Raw genomic sequence first — 24,307 nt, forward strand, 5'->3', positions numbered from 1 at the left:
CCTTGTAGACGTGCCCGAACGTCCTGGCCCCGGGCGCGAATCAGCGCGAAATCCGTTTTCGTTCATTGGGCTACTACAGTTCGGACTCAAATGTCACGGTTTTGAATCTAATCTCGCAAAGTGCAATGCAAGACTGATAAATCACAAAAGAGTCCAAATTCGGCAAATCATTTTGGAAAACTAATTTTTGTAAAGAAGTGCCAAACATGGACTGCTTTGCTAGATACAGAGTTGCCACCTAAATGTTTTATTTTGCGAAATTTAGGAAACCCTGACTCGTTGCCTAAGGCCACATGTTCGTCATCACCAAAGTTGCCTTGGCTTGGGAACTTGGGTACGTGAGGGGAAGGTCATGCAATGAGCACCCCGGCTCGCCCGATCAAAGGATAGACCTTTACTAAGCATGATATTTTGTTTTGAAAACATATGCGCTCTTATTCCGGTTATTAGCCTAGAATTACTATGTGATGCGCACAGCACACAAGTATAGACTGGATCGCCTGAATTGGAACAAAACATTTCATGTTTGTTTGTTTGAAATGGTTTGATGGTGCTACTCGCAAGTAGGCTAAGACATGAATTTTCCATCCTTGGGTGGGCTTAAGAAAACATGATTTTGCCACTCTCAAGTGGGCTTAAAACACACATTTCAATGAATTGTTCCAATTCAAGTAATCCAACCTTCACCCACAGGCATTCAGGCAGTTATATCAAATAAGTAGTTAGCCTCATGGCAAGCATGCTATCATGGAAACACTAACACACATGCAGTATGCTAAAGCGTAAAAAGATTACCTAGTACTCCGAGCGAAAACAAAGAACTAGTTAGTAATCAATGCATGATCCTAGTTCATGTTAAGATGGCTAATGCAACACATGCAAAATGTAACTAGAAATGGACTCGGCTATTCTAAAATGACACATGAAATGCAACTTGATAACATGTATTCAAGTTGGAATTGAAATACCATGCAGTTAGTATGATGCGCCAAGCCCGGTGCGCGCAATACAAATGAATGTATGCAAACATGCTATCATGAGTATGCTAATTGAAACATGACCTAAAACTAACCATTGAAAGTAGGTAAGTAAAAGGGAGAAAGACGTGGGGTTGGAAGACATTCACACATGCACGCACACTTATTACAAAATTCGCCCTCTCGACAGAGGGTCCGAATAAATAATAATACGAACCAACTAATTAATCAACTACCCTAGCTAATTACTTATTACAAAACTCTTAACTAATTAATCAAATTAATTAAACTATGAAACTAACTAAATAAGAAAATAAAGAGGCTGCCACAGCCCCGCCACGGAATGATTGAATGATGCATGCTCGGTCACCTCGCTTAGAAATTCATTGCCATGCCACATTTTGCCTCTGTTTGCATTGTTTGCACCTCTGAAAATTGTGAAAATCCCTGGGATGCTTCTGAACCACTTCAAGGACATGCTGAGAGGCCATCGGCCAAAGGATATGGCCATCGGCCAAGAGAAATAGGTCATTGACCACCTTTTAGTTCATCGGCCAAAGATTGTTAGCCGATCAGCACTTCTGATAGCCGATCGGCCATCTCTTCCTGCAGATTGCTCCTTTTGCTACAGCAGAGGGCAAACAAGGGCATGGCGATACACTTGCAAGAACATGTTGTGCGCCTACACCCCTTATCATGTTTGAGACTCAAAGATGTGTAGGATTTGACCCTCGGGCCATCAATCACGTATTCCAATGCACGATGGCCAAAGAGGCTGAATTGCACAAATCAATATGGAATGAATGCACAAAAACACATGAATGCCTCACACTCTATCATGTTGGATCAAGAGTGTCGGCGACCGAGGATTGAGGCACATTTTGTCACTTCAAGTACGAAATGTCCCTTGGTCCTCATGTTTGGTTTGACACCCCAAACCAAACACAATGCAATGCATGTAACAAGGAGAAGCTATGCAATGCAACATAAGCATGCCAAATGCAATATGACTCAAGCATGCACACAAGGCTAAGGTAACAAGCATGCCAAATGCAATGCAACCTAAACAAGCATGTGACGAAATGCAAACTAGCAAGCATGCAAAATGCAAACTAATCATACAAACATGCATGGCATGCAAAGATGGACATGCATGCAAATGTTATGCAACTCAAGCATGCAAGCATGATGTAAAGTAGCAACATTGGACAACATGGCAAATGGACTTAAACTAAAGATGGACAGACCTTAACCACGCCCAAAATCAATGGCCAATATGCTAAGAAATGATGGAATGAAATGCAAAATAGGCATGCATGCCAACTGGCCTGTCACTTAGGTATAAGGACACAACCCTCAAACATGAGCAAGAAGTGACAAACATGATAATGGGGCAATGAAATAAGCTCTGAAATGATGTTAGGAATGATGCTAAATCAACCAAACAATGCAAGTATAGCATGCAATAAAGCTCAAGGCTTAAGGCTAGCAAAAGAGTTTAAACCATGGCCACGCGAAGCAAGCCCCAAAGGGCCAAGGGCACCGAAAACAGCCCTAAGGCAGGTCGATACAAGACCAAAAATAAGTTTGAACCTAGCCAACACAAGCTAGCAAAAGAGTCCGAAAGCATGAAGCATGCAAGTCTAACAAAGAGGTGTTACACTACACCTATTACAACAAAACATGGCATGACTTAACCGAAGAAAAACAGAGTTATGACATGCCAAAATAAGCCCAAAAACCCACTTAGATGGAATTCCAAAGACCTAAACATAGAGGCATGCACAATGACCCACTCTTAAGGCATAAAACACCAACTCTTCAAAGCATTGAAAGGATAACAAATGCAAGTGTATGGCTATACTACATGGACTGAAATCTCATATGAAATTATGCCAAATCATGAAAATGGTCTAAGCAATGCATGCTAATGACTTGGACACTCAAAGCTAACAAGCTAGATTGTACCAAGGCTATACAAAATAGTGCATGCATAACTAAAACAATACTAAAAAGAGCTTAAACATGGTAAAACATGACTAAAAGTTCCTTTGAGTTGGGCCAAAATATGCAAGCATGATGGTCCAAATGCATGATGCATGTTAAGGCAAATGAGAGGATTGCAAGACAAGTGCATGATGCATGTAAGAGGCTATCAAACCAACTTAAAACAGAGGTAAGGCATGGCCAAATAACACCAAATACTTGCTGAAATGAAGCCAAAACATGCTAAGCAAACATGCTACCATCATAAGCCGTTTATACTGGCAAATGAGACACAAGGAGAGGGGGGTGTCCCTCTCCTATTCAAGACTCTAAAACCACCTTTCCACCACTAAAAATCCTCTGGATTTCGATGATGGAAAGGTCATGCAAAGGCAAGAACAAAGGCCAAAAGGAGTGGCTCAAAACAAGGCCAAACAAGGCCTAAGAGTGGGTAGACTACCCCCAACCAAAAAGTGACCTTAAACAAACATCTCAAGCACACAAAAGCAGAACTTTTTTCAGTTTATAGTTAAGCTCAAAACAATATGAAAATAGTTCTAAAAGCTTAAGCAAGAATGGGGTATTAAAAGGTTGTTTACTCACCCTTGAAGAACACCTTCAAGAACACAACTGCAGCAACTTCCTTGGATCAAAACCAGCCCAAGAACTCTGAAACCAACTTCCTAATGCCTCAGCAACCAAAGGATGGTGTTCTACTAGGTGCTCTGGTGCAAAAGTATGAACAAAATGCACTTTAAGGCACAAACACACACACAAATATAGAGAGAGAGGGAGATATATATATATATATATAGAGAGAGAGAGATATAGAACTTCTCTATCAAATTTCCAGAACCTCTAGAAAGGGAGGAGAGGCTCCCTTCTTATAGAATTTCAATTCTCAAGCTTGTTCAACAAGCTTGAGTCTTGAAACAAATCCCTCCATACACGTGTATGGAGGATGGGAATTGTGCATACCAGCTGTCACATCTGGCAGAAAATATCTGCAAAAAGCAGATGGAAAGGTCTCGGATCAAAAATATGGCCGATCGACCAAACAATGTGCCGATCGACCAAAAAAAGTGCCGATCGGCCAACACTTTTGGCCGATGGCTAGGAAACAAGGCCGATGGCATCATGCCTTAGCCGATGGGTTGAGGGGAAGGCCAACAAGCCACTCTCTTCCCTCAGAAGCAAAACCACAAGTCCTTGGTCCACAACCAAGCACAAAACAGACAAGTTGAGAGATCTTAAGGCAAGGCGCGCAGCCGAGACCTTCGGGAACTCAAAGCGAACACGAGCATGGATGATCATCGAGTGTTCAAACGATGACGTCCAAGTCTTGAGGACGGTCAAAAATGGGGTGTCTACATTCCTATGCTGGCACGTCCCAACAAAATGGACGTGCTGAAAGGAAACATAGGCATATTCTCGACACTACTTGAGCTCTCCTTTTCTCTTCTTCCTGTCCTAAGAACTTTTGGGGAGTGGCTGTACTTACTGTTGTGTATACTATCAACTATGTTCCCATCCCTGTCATCCATAATCAAACGCCCTTTGACTATCTCCATGACACTTACCCTCCATACATAAATCTTCAGATTTTTGGGTCTGCATGTTTTATCCTGATTCAACCTGATAAACACACCAAGCTTGAACCTCATCCTGTCTATGTTTCGTTATAGGGTATGGGATTGATCGTAAAGGCTACCGTTGTTCGGATCTTCTCTCTAAACTTCTTCATGTATTCGATCATGTGATTTTTTAGGCGCAAAAAATGTTTTCCTCCCTATCCTCGTTTTACTTACCCTTCCCCTCTACTTCTATCATGTTTACTAATCCTCTCATAGATCTCTTCTCTAATGAATTTGATGCAGGCTCCTCATTTGTAGAGATGCCTTAGGTGATCCCTGATCCTGTCTAGACTGCTTTTTTTGATGGTCCACCTCCCATTGTGTCTTCTAGTTCATCTCCTACCTCCTAACCAGACCTTTCCCCCATAGATCTTTCCACAGGTCGTCCTCATCGGGTAACTCAAACCACCTGTTCATCTTCGTGATTATATTGTCGGGTCTACTACATTTTCTACTTAAGAACCTATCTCTCATCGTGAGGCTTGTACTAATCCTCTTTGGAAGCAAGATATATCTGATGAACTACAGGCTTTAGCCAAAACTCATACTTGGGATATGGTTAATCTACCTTTTGGAAACACTGCAATTGGCTGCAAATGGGTATACAAAATTAGGACCCATTCTAATGGCTCTATTAAGCGCTACAAATCTCGTCTTATTGCAAAGGGTTTCACCCAGGAATATAGCATTGATTATGAAGAGACATTCACTCATGTTGCTTAGCTTACCTCTATTCGTAGCTTGATTGTTGTTGCTGTTGCTCACCACTGGGATCTTTTTCAGATGGATGTCAAAATTGCCTTCCTTAATGGTAATCTTCTTGAGGAGATCTACATGCAACCTCTCCCTGGGTCTTCTTACCTGGCTCATAAGGTTTACAAACTATAAGGTGCTTTCTATGGCCTTAAGCAAGCCCCACGAGCTTGGTTCGCTAAGTTCAGCTCCACCATTCATGACTTCGGCTTCACCTCCAGCTCATATGATTCGGCTTTATTTGTTCGGATCACTACTCATGGCACCACTCCTTTTCTTTTTTATATGGATGATATGATTATCACCGGTGATGATGCGGCTGGTATTCTTAGCCTCAAACAATTTCTCAGTCGTCAGTTTGAGATGAAGGAAATCTTTAATGATTCCACTGGTTACTATTTGTCACAAGCTAAATATGCATCCGATCTTCTGGCACGTGTTAGTTTTACAGATTGCAAAACTACCTCTACTCCAGTTGATCCTTAGACTCGTCTCACTCCTCTAGATGGGAATCTTCTCCCTTATGCTACTCTTTATCGCCATTTGGTAGGTAGTCTTGTCTATCTCACTATGACTTATCTTGACATTGCATATGCTATCCATCTTGTTACTTAGTATATATCGGCTCCCCGCACCCCGTATTATACTTGTGATGACCCTATCACGTATAATAATTAGCATGTAATTAATTAAATGGATTTGAATTTTAATTGTCTATTATTCTGATTTAATTTCGGATTTATGAGAATTATTGAGTTTGATTCGTAAATGGTTTTATTAAGGATTTATTTTGCAATTAGAAATTGAATGTCCAAATAGTCTAAGGAGGTGAAATTGATAAGTTGAATCAGTTTAATTTCAAGTATTGAATCATATGAGAGTTTAATTAAATATTCGATTTAGTTTCAATTTAGTTTAGAAAAATTAAGATTTGATTAATTGAGTCCCAACTAGAATAAATGGAGCTAATATGATTATGAGGATTAGTAATTGTAATTATTATGTATTAAATTTATTTTTGAGATGCCCAATTTGAATATGTAATTTGCTGGCGAATATTTTGAGTTTGATTTGAAAGTGAGGGCCTTAGAGATTTGAGAAACCAAAATTGATGATGGTAATAAGTATAATTTGATATTAGGAGCCGCTTGGGAGTGAGATTAAAAATTTGATTCAGATTGATAAATTTAATATAATTAATTGGGCTCTAATGGAAGTCAAATTAGATTAAATAATTTATGTGGGATTTGTGATTAGGTATGATTAATTTAATTATGCGATAATCAAGATTATTAAGATTATATGTTGCTTAATTAAATTGAGGAATGGAAGAATCTAGAATTTGAGGTGTATGTGGGTGGGTGGGTGTGTGCCAAGAAATCTATGTATACCTAATGAATTCAAGAGTGTTTGAGATAGTTCTAGAAATTTGAAAGAAAGAAAGCATTGTGGAGTCAATTTGGAAAATAGAGAGAGAGAGAGAGAGAGAGAGAGAGAGAGACTGGCTGTTGGAAGGGAAAAATAAAAAGAGAAGAAGATAAAGAAAAGCTCAAGAAAATTGAAAGAGATGAAGGAGATCCAAAAGAAAATCAACCATAATTTCTGAAATTAAAGTTTAAGGTTTGAAATTTATGGTTGATTTTTGTAGAATCTTTGTATTATACTTGAAATTAAAGACGAGTTTGGAATCGACAACATGTAATTGGAAGAAATTAAGACTAAATTGAAGGGTATGAACTAGGTTAATAAACATGGAAAATAATTTTAAGATTTCATTACATTGAGTTTGATTTTGAAAACCTTGATGTAATTGGGTTTTATATTTACATGTGTTAGGTTTTATTCTTGGCAATCCTGTTTAACAAAACTCCTTTTAGTTGTACTTGTTTTCGCACTTTTTATTTCAGTACGGCTATGGGCTTTTAGATGCGAATCTAACCCGAATTGTGCCTTGCAAAGAAGTTTGTGATGTTAATGCTTTCAAGATTGCCACTTCGCTGATTATGACGAGGATCGAGCTGCCCGGTCAGCTCGTGGGGGTCGAGGGGGTAGCGCCCCTTGGCGGGTCCGGTGCAGTGCCACCGCGGGGTCGAGGGGCAGCGCCCTCAAAGCAAAATGAAAAATTACATTCAAAGTTGCTTGTCCGCCCGTCTCCCTCGAGCGACGGAGTTCTTGCTCGAGCGAAGGCTGCGCCCGTATAAAAAACCTGAAAGAGATGATTTCATGCTCAAGCGCAGGTTGTTTGGCTTAAGCGAAGCCACTTATGGAAAACACGCATTTTTGGTTCCTCGATCGAGCGAGAGAGTCTTCGCTCGAGCGAGCATCGCGATTCAGATTTATATAAGTACGTGTTTCTGTCAGATTTTAGAATTACTTCTCCAGATCTTCTGTTTGGATATTAAGGTTTATCTCTGGAGATATTTTGCTAGTTTTCTTTGATGTTTTGATTGAGTATTCAACTCATGGTTTTAGAAGTTTACATCAAAGGATTGTTTGTTTAATTCTGTACAAAAGAGAGAGTTATTCTTCGGTGGATTCTGAAGAATTCGAGCCTGAAGCTTTGGTGGATTCTAGAGTGGCTCATCGTCAAGACAATTCTGAGGTGAAGATGGGGTTGGAAGAGGCACATAGGGGTTGGTTCAATTCGGGCGTGGATTCACTATGTAATGGAGAGTATACCTGTGTAATTCCTTTTTGTCTTTTTAGTGGATTGTTTTGTGGTTTTTGTCCGTGGTTTTTTTTATCACAATTGGAGGTGTCCAATTGTGGTTTTTCCATGTAAAATCATTGTGTCGATTTGTCTTGATTGTTTGATTGGGATTGTTATATACTGCTTAACATTGATACATAATCACAAATCAACATCTAGGGGATTTCTAGATTTTTCAATTGGTATCAAAGCCGGTCGCTCTATTTTTTTTTTTGTTTTACAAATCTATTAGAGCGAGATCTTGTTTGATTTGTGATAATGGATACAATTCGTGAGCGAATTTCTATGGTTCGACCACCCCTACTTGACGGATCCAATTATTCTTTTTGGAAAGCTCGGATGAGATCGTTTTTAAAATCTATTGATGAAAAAGTTTGCCAATCTGTCATATATGGGTGGACTGAACCAACCATTACCGTTGATGGTGTAACTTTTCCCAAACCAATTGATAAGTGGGACACAATTGATTACCAAAATAGTAGCTGGAATAGTAAAGCTATCAATTCTCTATTTTGCGCTGTCACACCTGAAGAGTTTAGTCGAATTCGCAATTGTGAAGTCGCAAAAGAGGCTTGGGATATCTTACAAACTATTCATGAGGGCACTCCTTCTGTTAAACGCTTAAAACTTCAAACGCTCACGTCTAGTTTCGAAAACCTTTCAATGAAAGATAGTGAGACCTTTGATGAATTTTATGCGAAGTTGAGTGACATTGTAAATTCCAACTTCAATTTAGGTGAAAAAACACCAGAATCCAAAGTTGTAGGAATAATTTTGAGATCCTTGCCCGATTGGTTCCAACCAAAAGTTGCGGCTATTGAGGAGGCTCAAGATGTTGACAACCTCAAGCTGGATCACTTGGTTGGAAATCTCCAAACTTATGAGGCACATAGAAATTTCAAAAAGAAACAAAAAGATGCTATTGCTTTTAGTAGTGCTCATAGAGTTGGAGAGGATTCTGATGAGGATTGTGAGATAGATTCCAAGATTACGGCTGCTTTTGTTAAACAATTTTAAAAAAAAATTTGAAAAAGAATCCTAATCTTTTGGAATCTACTCATACTCATAAATCTAAAGGCAAAGATAAACTCAAAATTAATTCTATAGCCAAGAAGGAGAAAAGAAAGATACAAGGGAACTCTGAAAGAGTCCAATGCTATGAATGCCAAGGATTTGGCCACTTTGCTTCAGAATGCCCCATTCGTTTGAAGAAGAAGAAAGCCCTCGCCATCACTTGGGATGATGAATCAGAATCTGATGAAGATGAAAGTGACAACGAAGATCAAGGCGAAGAGGGACATAAACAATTCCTTGGTTTCATGGCGGCTTTCGAAACTGAACGACGAACAGAGTATCCGAAGAGCCTGGTTGAGAATGCCACTGATGATGAATCCTTGGGAAGTGATGATGAAGAGCTTGAGTAAGCTTATGAAAAGTTGTATAAGGAATCTCTTAAGTTATCCAAATTGAATGACAAACTCACTATGAAACTCAAAGCATGTGAAAGCGAGAACGTCAAACTAAAGGAGGAGATTTCCGAGGCTAGGGTTGATGCCATCAAGATAGCTAATGATCGACAAGCTCTTTGTGCAAAACTCTTGACTTGTGAGACAGACAGGAATGAGCTACAACAAATCTATGCAATATATGAAGAAAAAATTGAAACTCTCGAGATGTCTCAAGTTTCTTTGGAAGAACTAATGATCAAAAAAGAGGAAGATCTCAAGTGTGCTATGGCAACCATTGGTCTTTGGAACAAAGGATCAAAGACTTTGGACAATATCATTGGTTTTCAACAAATTTGTTCTGACAAAAGTGGCATTGACTTTGGTGGTATGAAAGAGCAAAAACAGAGTGCTTCCACATTTCATGATACAAGAACTAAAGGAAAGGTGTAACAAGTCCGCAGGGGACCTGGCTACAGTTCGGACTCGATTTTGTATCACGGTTCTTAATCTGAACCAAAGAGTCCAAATCCGGCAAATCGTTTTAAGAAACAGATTTTTGAAAAGTAGTGCCAAACATGGACTTCTTTGCCAGATACAGAGTCGCCACCTAAATATTTTAAAATGGGGGAATTTAGGAAACCCTGACTCGGTGCCAAAGGCCACGTGTCCATCATCACCAAAGTTGCCTCGGCTCGGGAACTTGGGTACGATTGGGGAAGGTCAGCTATGAGCACCCCCTCTCGCCCGATCCGAAGATCGGCCTCTACTAACCGTGATATCTTGTTTTGAAAGCATTATGTGTTCTTATTCCAGTTATTAGCCTAGAATTACTACGTTATGCGCACGGCAAACAAGTATAGACCAAATCGCCTAAATTGGAACAAAAACATTTCATGTTTGTTTAGAAAATGGTTTGCTACTCACAAGTAGGCTAAAATGCAGGTTTTGCCGCCCTCTAGTGGGCTTTTAGAAAATGTGGTTTTGCCACTATCTAGTGGGCTTAAAATTCACAGCTCTAATGCGTTTTTTTCCAATTTAGGTAACTCAACCTCCATCCACAGGCATTCAAGCAGTTATATCACATAAGCAACTAGCTTCATGGTAATCATGCTGTCATGGCAACACTCACACGCATGCAAGGATGCTAAAACAAAAGAACTTACAGAGTACTCCAAGCCAAAACAGGAACTAGTTAGTAATCACATGCATGATCCTAGTTCATGTCAAATTGACTAATGCAACACATACAGGATGCGATTAAAGTAGGCTCGGCTAACCTAAACATGGCATGTGAAATGCGATCAATTGATGCACGTATTCAATTTGGAATTGAAGTACAAATGCAGTTAGCATGATGTACCGAGCCTGGTGCATGCAATACAAATGCATGAATGCACGCATGCATAGCATAAGGTATGCTAATTTTAAATATGCCCTAGTCTACCATCATAAGCAGGTAAATAAAAGGGAAGAAAGACGTGGGGTTGGAAGGCATACACACACTCACGCACACTTATTACATAGTTGCCCTCACTCGGAGGGTCCAAATAAATATTACAGTCCGAATAATAAACACATAAATTATTACAGAATTTCTAATTAATTAATAGAATGAATGCAAAAGAAAGGTGGCCACGGCTCCCGCCTCGGGATGCGCGAATGATGCATGCTCGAACCCGTCTCGTCTGGAAAGCCCGTACCATACCATTGCTGCCTCTGTTTTCACTGCCTTGCTTCTCTAAAAAAATGCCAAAGTTCTGGGACAGGTTCCTTACACACTGTAGAATACCATCGGCTGGAGGAAATGCCCACCGACCATATATAATTTCCATCGGTTGCTGATGGGGTTATCGGCCATTCACCAATGGCTGGTCGGCACTGAATGCTGCCGGTCGGCAGAAACTTCCTGCAGAAGACAGCTTTGACAGCAACAGAGGACAGACAGTATATGGCATGGGATTTCAGGCACATGTGAGCATGGTCATGTTCCCCATCATGTATTGAACTCAGGGAAGCATGGCCCTCGATCCTCGAGCCATCAATTGTGCATGATAGCCTAAGAGATCAAGCTTGCCATTTGATGTAAATATGCATGCAACACACAAATGAGGACCAAGACCCTATCATGTTGAAGTCAAGGGCCCCGGTGACCGAGAGTTAAGACGCGTTACATCACTTATAGTATGAACGCTCCTTAACCCTCACTCTTGGTTTGACACCCCAAACCAAGTAATGCAATGCATGTTATGCAAACATGACTCAAAGATACAACATGAGATTAAGATGCAAGGCATGCCAAATGCCATGCAACTACCATGGCAAGTATGCAATGCTAGGCATGCAAGATGCAAATGCAATGCAAACATGGACGATTTAAGCAATAGGATCATCATGTTACAACACTTAATGAAGCAATCATGCAACAAACATGAGACAAGCATGCAATGGTGGACTTAAACCATAAAGGGACAGACCTCAATCCACCCCAAAACAGTGGCCAAAAGTGCCCAAAATGGTGGACAAACACTCATGCCAACACGCAAGCCAATGGACCTAAGGCTATGGCACAAAAAGGGGGCACTTTACTTCCACTAACATGACCATTCATGGCATGAATTAGACAAGCAAAAATAGAATCTTAGCATGCAAAAATGGACTCTAAAACCCACTGATAAGGCAACTTAAGTGGCTCCAATGAGATGCATGCACCAAAACTCATTTCTAGGCATAAAAGGGCACATCCTCAAAGCATGAAAGAGGTCACATATGCAAACACACAAACATGATTTATGGACTGAAATACTATCCTAAATGATGCCAAATCATGAGGATGGTCTAAGCTACGCATGCTAGAGGCCAATATACTCAAGGCTTACAAGCCAAAACACAAAGAGATGACACCAAACATGGCAAGCACGACTGAAACAGATGGCCAATAGGCCTTAAACATGGTAAAGTAATGCCAATACCTTCATGAAATTAGGCTAACACATGCAAGAATCATGACCTAAACACAAGATGCATTTCTAGGCCAAATAGAGGAATGTAAAGCAAGTATGTTAAGCATGCAAAAGGGCACAAATCCGACCAAAAATAGAGATAACATGTGACCTAGAGACACCCAAAAACCTCTGAAATAGGGCCAAAATCAGTCAAGCATGCATGTTGCCCTTTAAGCCAAAAGGCAAGGAAATGAGGCAATGAAGGGAGAGGGGTGTCCCTCCCCTATACAAGACTTCAAACCACCTTCCTCACCACTGAAAATCCACTAGTTTTCAGTGGTGAGAAGACCAAGACACTCAAGCAAACAAAGCCTCACAAAGGAAGCACCAAAAAGGCCAAATAAGGCCTAAGAGGGTGAGTTTGAACTCAAACCACAAAACACCCTTAATGAAAGTTCTTAAGCATGAAAATATAAGCTTTTTTTCATGTTATGCACAAAGCCTAAATCAGCAAGCAAGATAGGTAAAAAAGCTAGTGCAAGTTTGGGAAAACTAAAGCAAAGTGATTACCCTTGAAGAACACCTCAAGAACAGCCAATGCATCCCTCTTATTTTGATCAAAATCAGTCCAAAAGCTCAAGAATCAACCCTCAAAGCCTCTTAATCTCGGAGCAAGGTGTAATGGTGTGTGTATTAGTGCAAAAGTAAGGTAAAAATGCACTTTTGGGCTACCAAACACACACTAAGGGAGGAGAGAGAGGGAAATATATAGAGAGATGATATATGTAGCAGATATATGTATATAAGCTCTGGTTTTCCTTTCAAACTAGCCAACCTAGAAGAAGGAGGAGAGCTCTCCTCTTATAGAAGTCCCCCTTGCAAAGCTTATCAAACAAGCTTGCTTAGAGGGAAATCCCTCCATACACGTGTATGGAGGGGAACAGAGTGGGTGCCAACTATCACAGCTGGCACAAAATATCTACTAAAAGTAGATGAACAGTAGTCGGCTGCTCAAAATTGCCATTTTGACAAAATGGACTGCCGACCAGCAACAAAGAATGCCGACCGGCAATATAAATTGCCGATGGCAACAAAACACCAACCGGTGGCCTCTGGCCACGGCCGGTGATGTGTGGGGATGCCTCACAAGGCATTCCCTGCCCCTTCAAGGCAAAACACAAGTGTTTGGTGCAAAACCAGACACTAAACAGTCGAGTTCGGAGATCCTGAGGCAAGGCGCGTAGCCGAGACCTCCGGGAACTCCAAACGGACACAAACATGGATGATCACCGGGTGTTCAAACGGTGACGTCCAAGTCTTGTGGACGGTCAAAAATGGGGTGTCTACAAAAGGGAGAACAAAAAATTCAACATGAGGATGGACTTCTCAAACTTCCTAGAGTTGGTAAGGCCAAAGAAAAGAAGGTACACTCTGTTTTTATTTGTCATCATTGTGGTATGCATGGTCATATTCTCCCTTGTTGTTATAAGTTGCATGGGAGAGTGTCTCATAATGATGGAAAAAATTCTAGCATCTCATGGGGTAAGAGACACTTCATTGGTGGTAATGAGGTTAAGGGTCATATTAGACCTCGTTATTTTGATTTGCTTGAGACTAAACGTGAACAGAGGTTTTGTTTGTCTAGACCAAGGTATAGGAAGTTGGACACCAAGTCTAGACAGGTTCCCATTGAAGGGAAAGGGAACCGCAATGTCAAGACACCACCCAAGAACCGTAATTTTCACAACTTTTTTCATACTAAAGCGGTTTGGGTGAGAAAACTTGACTTGTGTTAATTTGTTTATTCATTTTAGTTTTTAGGTTTCTATGTTTTTTTTTTTTTTTGTTTTCTGTTTGAGTCATTTAATGTGTGCATGTTTGTTTTCTGTCTTACTTTGTTTAGAAAAAAAATGTGTGCTTGTTCTTTTTTTTGTCTTGTGTTATTGTTAAAAAAAAAAAAATCCAAAAAGATTTTCTTAGTGTGGTTTTGCAAGCTTAAAATTTTTGAGTAGTCCTTGGTGCATATTGGAATTGATGAGAATAACCATTACATGTTACTATATGTGTACTTTCTGTGGTCATTACTCATTTTGGAGTGTGTGTTTTTTGATTAGTATATCTCATTCTGTACCCACTCTTGGATTACCAAATTTTGGAGTCTTCCGCCTTAGTGATTTTTTTTTTCTCTATGGACTTCTGTCATTGATCTTTTGTGTTTCTAGAGGAATTGACCTATACTAGCATATCATGGGTGATGTTGAGTCTCTTAACTATCTTCCATTTTTTTGCATCTCTACTCTATTCTTTGTAGTCCAGCCATGAGGAAAAGGCTACCTCGGAGTCACCAACCAGGCCATCCTTATTATATCCATGCTTCTCTGGTTCGGTTTCCATACTCTTGAGCGTGTCAGCTGCCAATGAGTGTGCAAAAGAATAAGAAAAGGAAAAAGAAAAAGGAAAAAAATGTGCAAAAGAAAGAAAAGAAAAAGATGTGAAAAAAAAAATAAATAAATAAATAAAGGATTCATTGATTGAGGGGGAGCCTCTGCCTTTACTCACCAAATATCCCTTGATTCCTAGTGGTTTGACTTTCCCTTGTTGTGCTTAGATTCTCTTGCTGAAGGTCTAGCTTTCATATCACTACTTGAATTTGAATCTAGTGTTTGTCGAACTCCAAGAGTCACACACACACTTTTATCATGGGATCAATGCTTTTCACATAATGCATCACTTTCTTTCATGAGGAATCTTCTATCGACTGTGCACATTGTGTTTTCAAGTAATTGTGCTTCTTGGATAATCTTGTGTGTTTCAAGGTACAAATCTGAAATTTCTTGCTTGCTCCACCATATTATTTTTGTAGTTTTCTTCCTGTTCATTGTTTTCCATGTTTGTGGTTATTTTTCATAAGGGGGAGTTTGGTTTATCATTAAAAGAGTTTGTAAGCATAAACACTTTGTTTTCTTTGATAAGGGAGATTGGCTATAGTTGTTTTGCATGTTGCTATGCACTGTTTGCTTATTATTTCCTTCTTGCATGCTCCTGATATTTACATCGTCATATCATTGCTTGTGTGGTTTATGATCTTAGTTTTGTTGTTTGAGCTTTCTTTGTCAATTCGTGACAAAAAGGGGGAGAAAGTTGTTTTTCGTGAGTCTTAGTTTTCATCTAATCATGCCACATGTTCTTAAAATCTCCAAGTTGCACCTATTCATGTTTTCCATCTCATGCTTCAAGATAATCGTGTCATATGTCTATTGCTTTTTCATATACTCTTGTGGGACTAATAGTTGTTTTGAAGATTGTGGCACTGATAGCTGTTTTGCAGATCATGACCTCGAGAAAGAAGTTTGCTTTTGTTGGCTGTAATGGGTTGGGGTGTTTAGGATTTTATTTGTTAGGTGTGTTTTGTCACGGCATTGCCAAAGGGGGAGATTGTTAGGTTTTATTCTTGGCAATCCCGTTTGACAAAACTCCTTTCAATTGTACTTGTTTTTGCACTTTTTATTTCAGTAAGGCTATGAGTTTTTAGATGCGTATCCAACCCGAATTGTGCCTTGCAGAGAAGTTTTCGATGTTAAGGCTTTCAAGATTGCCACTTCGCTGATTATGACAGGGATCTAGCTGCCTGGTCAGCTCGCGGGGGTCGAGGGGGTAGCACCCCTTGGCGGGTCCGGGGCAGCGCCCCCGAAGCAAAATGCAAAATTACATTCAAAGTTACTTGTCCGCCCTTGCTCGCTCGAGCGAAGGAGTTCTTGCTCGAGCAAAGGCTGCGTTCGTGTAAAAAACTGAAAGATATGATTTCACGCTCGAGTGTAGGTTGTTTGGCTCGAGCGAAGCCACTTATGGAAAACACGCGTTTTTGGTTCCTCGCTTGAGCGAGAGAGTCTTTGCTCAAGCGAGCATCGCGATTCAGATTTTTATAAGTACGTGTTTCTGTCAGATTTTAAGATTACTTCTCCAGATCTTCTTTTTGGATATTAAGGTTTATCTTTGGAGATATTTTGCTAGTTTTCTTTAATGTTTTGATTGAGTATTCAACTCATGGTTTTAGAAGTTTACATCAAAGGATTGTTTGTTTAATTCTATACAAAAGAGAGAGTTGTTCTTCGGCGGATTCTAAAGAATTCGAGCCTGAAGCTTTGGTGGATTCTGGAGTGGCTCATCATCAAGACAATTCCGAGGTGAAGACGGGGTTGGAAGAGGCACATAGGGGTTGGTTCAATTCGGTCGTGGATTCGCTAGGTAATTGAGAGTATACCTGTGTAATTCCTTTTTATCTTTTTAGTAGATTGTTTTATGGCTTTTTCCCGTGGTTTTTTTTATCACAATTGGAGGTGTCCAATTGTGGTTTTTCCACGTAAAATCGTTGTGTCGATTTGTCTTGATTGTTTGATTGGGATTGTTATATACTGCTTAACATTGATACATAATCACAAATCAACATCTAGGGGATTTCTAGATTTTTCAACATGCATCATGAATTTTGAAGAATTTGAGTTACTCAATTTCATATTTTGAAGAGAAGAAGGAAAAGTTTTATAAGCATTAAAGTGCATGGGGATCTAGAATTAATCTTGAAGGTAAATAGGGTTTTTGATTTGTTTTGAAAACTAAGAAATGGTTGGATGTTAATCCTTAACCTGTGCACGTAATGTAATTTAAGAATTTTAATTCGTATTTTAAAGTTTATGAGTTTGGGATTAAGTTTTGATATAAATAAAGAAGTCAAATTATGGTTTGAGCTTGATAATGAAGAATTGGTTGGACTTTGATTCATGCGAATAATTTTTTAAGGAGTTTATAGCCTTAATTTCATGTTTTGACAAACAAGAACTAAATTTTGGAAAATTATGAGTTTATAAACAAAGAGCTTAATAAATTAAAGTAGTTTTGATATAAATGATTTAAAATTGATCATGTTTTCTTGATTATTTAAGAGTTTGTATATTTTTAGGCAAGTCATTGTATGAACTCAAGTTTTGGAATTATATTTTGGAAGCTTAATTCATGTTTTAGAATTTGTGGGTTTAAAATTGGGTTTGATATGAAAAAATGAATTACATCTAAATTTGGACAAATTTAGAAGTTGAGAATCAAAAATTGGTTTGATTTTGAATAAAATTCCATACATGCAAATATTTTTCCTTAGAGCTTTATAGCTTTAATTTTATGTTTTATAAAACAAAAGAAGAAAAATTTTGAAATCATTGATTTGACAGTAATTGATTAAGAAGCCAAGTAAGAAACTAGTGTATCTGAAAAAGAAGGATTTGGTAATGAAAAAATATGTGAAATGAGAATCCGATTCATTTGAGTAAAGAAGGAATAAGCGTGATAGAACTTCGGATTACTTAAACAGCTAAAAGACAAGAAAAGTCAAGTTTGATCAAGAAAGTGATATTGTGTTTCAATGTGTATATGTTATCTTTACCATTTAATATGCCGGTTTAGTTTTATTTACTCCATTAAAAAATATACATTAATTATAGAATTCATTACACTAATATGTTAACAAATAAAATAATAAATATAATATAATTTAAATTTCTCACAAATATAACATTATTAGTGAACAATTTGTGTACCTACTCGTTAAATAATTATATACACAGATATTTAGGCCATATCATGCCCAATCAAGATTCAACACATGTCTAAAATTTCTATTGAGTTTAAGTGGAAAGTATTATGGCACACACTCCTCAAATATATATATATATATATATATACATATACACCACATGCACATTATAATTAAATAAGAAAATGATATAATTTTATATTTTTTAAGTTATAACTAAAAAAATTGTCAGAAATAAACACAATGCTAGAGATAACTAAAAATATCATGAGTTGTAATTAAAATAATGTCATAATTAAGAAAGAAAATTAATCATAATTAAAGAAGGAAATGATATAATTAATAGTGCATATAATACACCCCTTTCTAATAAGTGTATATTAGAATTTTCCAATTCACATAGTTATGATTAGAATTGCAAGCGAGCTGAGCCGAGTTTTGCTGAGCTCGAGCTCGAGTTGATAAGTAACTAGACTCGAGCTTGGCTTGGCTTGGCTCGATAAGATTTTTTTAAATATTATTAGTATAATTTAAATAAAAATGTATAAATAAAAAATTATTTATATTATTTGATACACAAATAATGCATTCATACTATTATTTATATATATTTATAGATTATTTAATACATAAATAATATATTTATTATATAATTTAAATAAAGATAAACAAGCTGAATTTGACGAGCCGAGCTTATTCAAGCTCAAGCTTGTCTCGTTCACTAAATGCGCCTAATATTCGATTTCAAATTCTGTTTATTTACTAAACAAGACGAATTAAGCGAGCTTTTAATGAATCGAGTCTACCCTAATTATGATTTCTTATTTACAAGTGAACGACAAACCAAAATATCAAGCACAAAAAAGAGGGTCAAAAGAAAAGAACAACAATGATTCATACTATTAAAAAAAGTACCACTAATAGCACTAATGTATTGAGAATGCCAAAAAAAAAAAAAAAAAAAGGCATTATTAGTGATACTATTAGAGCACCACTTTTAGTGCCCTCAACGATTTTTCGAAAAGAAAAAAATTTATGGGTTCAATTGTATTCAAACAACACATAAAATCCTATATATCTGACAAATTTTTTTCAAACCTCACGTCAGTACGACGTAGCGTCGCCCGTTGGTCATCTATATAATAAACAAGACCTCATTCTCTGAGCTTGCACATATGTTTTAGAGATCAGAGGAAGTCAAGGTAATCCCTCTCTCTCTCTCTGTGTGTGCAAGTTCTTAGCTCGGATGCGGGGTGGGAGGACCTGTTTTATTCTGTTCTGTTTTATCATTTCATTTTTGTTTAGTATTTGTATGTTTTCTTTTTTGATTAATTTAAGTTATTCTTTGAATATGCATCTAATTGATCAGATCCTTTTAATTTGTTTAGGTCTTGGAGAATTAATTAATTCAAGAATGGATGTGAAATATTGTAGCTTCGAGAAGGTGCTCTCCGCCACGGATATTACCTACACCTTGGAGATACCGAACACGGAAACTTATTTACCTGGTCACAACAATGCCATCATGATGTATGGGATGAAGGTAGAAGATATTGGAACCTTCAGATGACAATAAGGGCAGATCAAAGAAGGGCCTTGAAACAAAAAGAACGGCTTCGTTTAGCAAGGATTAATGAACTGGAGGTGGGTGAAACGTGTTGGACAATCTTCACTGTATTTAAGTTGATTCAATTCTATTGTGTACTAAACAACAATTAGAATATAAAGAAATAAAGGAAAGGAGAGAATTTGTTTGATTGCAAAAATCAAACTAGAAATAAAACAAAATAAATAAAAACAGATTTTATTTTGTTACAAAAAAAAAAATTAAAATCTAATTTAAATAAATAAATAAAACAGAATAATAAATTAAACAACTTACTTGATTAATTTTTTTGAATAATTATTTGATCAAGTCCAATGTTTGACACTGTGTCCTTAAGACAGATTCGTCCTCTCCACGGTGCTTTCAGAATTTCGACGTCTATCTCCCAGGATAAAATGATCTACTACAAACAATAGCAGCACTACAAATTGTTTACCTAACGAACACACTAAGTGTTTATACTCTCTCACATAAGAAAATAATGCAGCAATATGAAAAGAATATTTGCAGAATTATGAAGGACAAAATTATTAGAGTTACAAAATCCAAATGAGGGATGTCCTATTTATAGATGGATTGGTGGCTGTAGATTTCGAATTAAACGGGTGCAAACCTATTTGAACAGGTATGGAACCTGTTTGGTTTTGAATTTAAATAGATTTGAATCTGTTGGATTCACAATTAAAACAGATAACAAAAACGGGAAGGGCCCTGTTTGGGTGTACAGTAAAACTAGACCAGTTTATTTCCGGTTTAATTTGAATTCTGGATTTTATTTTACCAAAAATAAAATTAAATTCAAATGTTTTTGGCCCAAAAAGATTAGTATTGGGCCAAACAAGCCCAAACCAACCACGCACCCGCGCCCAAGCCCAGGCCTAGCCCACCGGACGGACGGCGGTGGCGGCGCGCGCGTGTGTGGTGATTTTTGGGTCCAATGGGTCTAGCCCATTTTGCCCATAACCTCTCCCTCTAAAACACTTGGGTACCCCTTGGGGCACACCCCAAGTACCAAACCCATGCCTTATAAACCCATTCAAAACTTCCCACCATATTAATGTGGGACAAGCCATTTTACAACCTTAAGGAATTTCCACCAAAATTCCATTTCCATGGAGCACACTTTGGCTTCAATTTCCCATTTACTCGGTAATGGTTTTGAGCAACCAAATGTACCATGTGAATAACAACGCGGCATAGAACGCGTTACCACTTTTGACCCGTGAAAATCGACGCACGGGGCCTATCTAAAAAGAGTAATGATTCATCCCCCCTTTTTCCCCCACCCCCTTTGACCCCCTCTCTCTCTCATTGGTTACCTTTTCTTTTTCTTTTTCTTTTTTTTCCTGCTCCTCCAATCACCCCCTGCCACAGTGGCAAAGGGGGTGAGGGGGTGACCCCCAAAAGGGGGTCCCAAGCATTATTCATCTAAAAAATATACCAAACTTAGGAAAAAATTATGGTTTTACCCAGAATTTTATAACCATTTCCAACAATCCCCCACATGAATGGAATTTGATGACAATGGAAATGCAATAATATGCAGACTTTATCGAAAGAGTATAAGTCAAAAATATCTTGCATCAGGATAGGTAGTTTTCGGCGTTGAACCTTCCCTAGTGATAACCTATCGGACTTACTAGCTAACCAATGGACGCGATGCCTTGAATTGTTCAGCCGTTTGTGTAAGCCAAGACAATAGATTTCATACAAAATATCTTCTAACACATCGTGGTTCTCACTGTTGTGTTCATTTTGGCCTTGAACGCTCCTGGTTTTTATTAGTGTTTCTAGAGAATTTAGTCTCTTCATTCTCATAGAACCGGCCCCAGTTCGACACTCATATAGGTGATTCTTACTGTGAGTATCTCCTTATACTCGTCTTGATTTTATGCCTCAATCAAGATATAAGTAATCATTAAAAGCAAAGCTTATCCTTATACCCCTGCATACAACATATGTTACAGATATCACTTTCACCATAGGAATGGGTAGGGAATTTTAAGCCCTTGGTGATTTCTGGCGAGCCATACATAACTTAGTTGTCCCTTTGAACTTAGTTCTTGGGACCTCCAGTCATATAAGTAGGGTTACCATTATGACGACTCTTATGTAATAGGCTTTAATCCCATTCCCTTCGATGAACTATACACTAGCTCTTTTGTCAAACCTTTTGTTAACGGATCCACAATATTCTCTTTAGATTTTATATAATCTATTGAGATTATTCCATTTGACAACAACTACCTAGCGGTATTATGTCGACGATGAATATGTCGTGACTTACCGTTATACATATGATTCTATGCCCTGCCTATTGCAGATTGACTATCACAATGAATGCAAATAGCTGACACAGGTTTTGGCCACATTGGAATGTCTTCTAAGAAGTGACGAAGCCATTCTGCTTCTTCTCTTGCTTTGTCTAAAGCAATGAATTCGGATTCCATTGTGGATCGTGCGATGTATGTTTGTTTCATGGATTTCCAAGAAACAGCAGCGCCTCCTAGAGTAAAGACATATCCACTAGTGGATTTTGAATCTTTAGTATCCGATATCCAATTGACATCACAATAACCTTCAAGTACTGCTGGATATCGAGTAAAGTTAAAACCATGATCACGGGTGAATCTTAGATATCTAAGAACCCGAATGATCGCTTTCCAATGGTCTTCTCCGAGGTTACTAGTGTACCTACTCAATTTACTGATAGCATAAGCTATATCACGACGAGTACAATTCATTAGGTACATTAGGCTTCCAATAATTTGAGAGTATTTTAACTGAGACACTACATCACCTTTATTTTTTGATAAATAAAGATTGACGTCTACAGGTGTTCTAGCTAAATTCATATCATCCTTGATAAATTTACCAAGAATTTTCTCAATATAATGTGATTGAGATAATGCTTATCCGTCAGATGTTTTAGTAATTTTTATTCCTAATATAACATCTGCGACCCCCATATCTTTCATAGCAAATCTTTTGTTAAGCATTTGCTTAGTTGATTTGATCATGTTTTGACAGCTTCCAATGATAAGTATGTCATCCACATAAAGACAAACTATGACATATCCTTGGTCAGTGTTTTTAACATAGACGCATTTGTCACATTCGTTTATCTTAAATCCATTAGTAAACATTGCATGATCAAATTTTTCATGTCATTGCTTAGATGCTTGTTTTAATCCATAAAAGGATTTTACAAGCCGACAAACTTTTTTTTCTTGCCCCAACACTACAAACCCTTCGGGTTGCTCCATATAGATCTCTTCATTTAGATCACCGTTTAAGAAATCTGTCTTAACATCCATTTGATGTATTTCTAAATTAAACAATGCTACTATAGCAATAAGCATGCGAATGGATGTTATTCTTGTCACAGGGGAATATGTGTCAAAATAGTCCAGACCTTCCTTTTGTCTGTAACCTTTAACTACAAGTCTTGCTTTATACTTGTTAATTGAACCATCTGCTTTCATTTTTCTCTTGAATATCCACTTATATCCAGGAGGTTTAGAACCTGGTGGAAGATCCACTAATTCCCAAGTATGATTTTGCATAATCGATTCAATTTCATTATTAACAACCTCTTTCCATAAAGGTGCTTCAGGACCTGTCATTGCTGCCTTATAGCTTTGGGGTTCATTTTCTAACAAGTGTGTCAGAAAATCTGGACCAAAGGATTTTGATGTTCTCGTTCTCTTACTTCGTCTTGGTTCATCATCAGTTAAATCCTGTTGGTCGAGATCATTACTAGTCTCTTGTGTTTGATTGTCATTAGTCTCTTGACTTTGTGTACAATCATAAATTCTTTTCTGTGAACTTAATTTCTGTCCTTTCTTGTAAGGAAAGACATGTTCAAAAAACGCAGCATTCCTTGACTCTATAATAATGTTCACATTTATATCAGGTATTTCTGATTTATACGTCAGAAACCGATATGCACTACTATTCTCAGCATAACAAATAAACACACAGTTTGCTGTTTTTGGTCCAATCTTAGTCTTTTTAGGAACAGGAACTTCAACTTTTGCCAAACACCCCCACACTTTTAAGTATTTGTAGGAAGGCGGTCGACCTTTCCACAATTCATAAGGAGTGCTGTTGGTTTTCTTATGGGGTATTCTGTTAAGAACATAATTAGCAGACAATATTGCTTCCCCCCACAAGTTCTGTGGTAAGCCTGAACTTAATAACATGGCATTCATCATTTCTTTTAGGGTTCTATTCTTCCTTTCAGCAATTCCATTTTGCTGTGGAGAATAAGGTGCTGTAGTTTGGTGAATAATGCCATATTGTGTACAGAAATCATTTAATGGTGCATCATATTCACCACCCCTATCACTTCTAATATAAATCAAAATATAACATCCATCACTTGTTGTCTACGATGTGCTTGATTCATAAATTTCAAATCATGATTCATTAATTTCAAATGAAAAATCCAAAATAATTATGGCTACACAAATCAGAATTAAAGTTTTGACAAAATCATATTCTAACAAAAATTTTGCCTAAGAATCAAACAATTCAAAAAACCCATTTGATTGTAAGAGATACAATCAAATATTTATGACAAAAGAAAATTACATTATCTCATCTAATGCAAGAGATATACTCCCATATTAATATAATGGTTTATGATTTAACAAATTCTACTA

Source organism: Camellia sinensis, chromosome 8, assembly GCF_055761805.1.
Source record: "Camellia sinensis isolate YWXY chromosome 8, ASM5576180v1, whole genome shotgun sequence".
Taxonomy (NCBI): domain Eukaryota; kingdom Viridiplantae; phylum Streptophyta; class Magnoliopsida; order Ericales; family Theaceae; genus Camellia; species Camellia sinensis.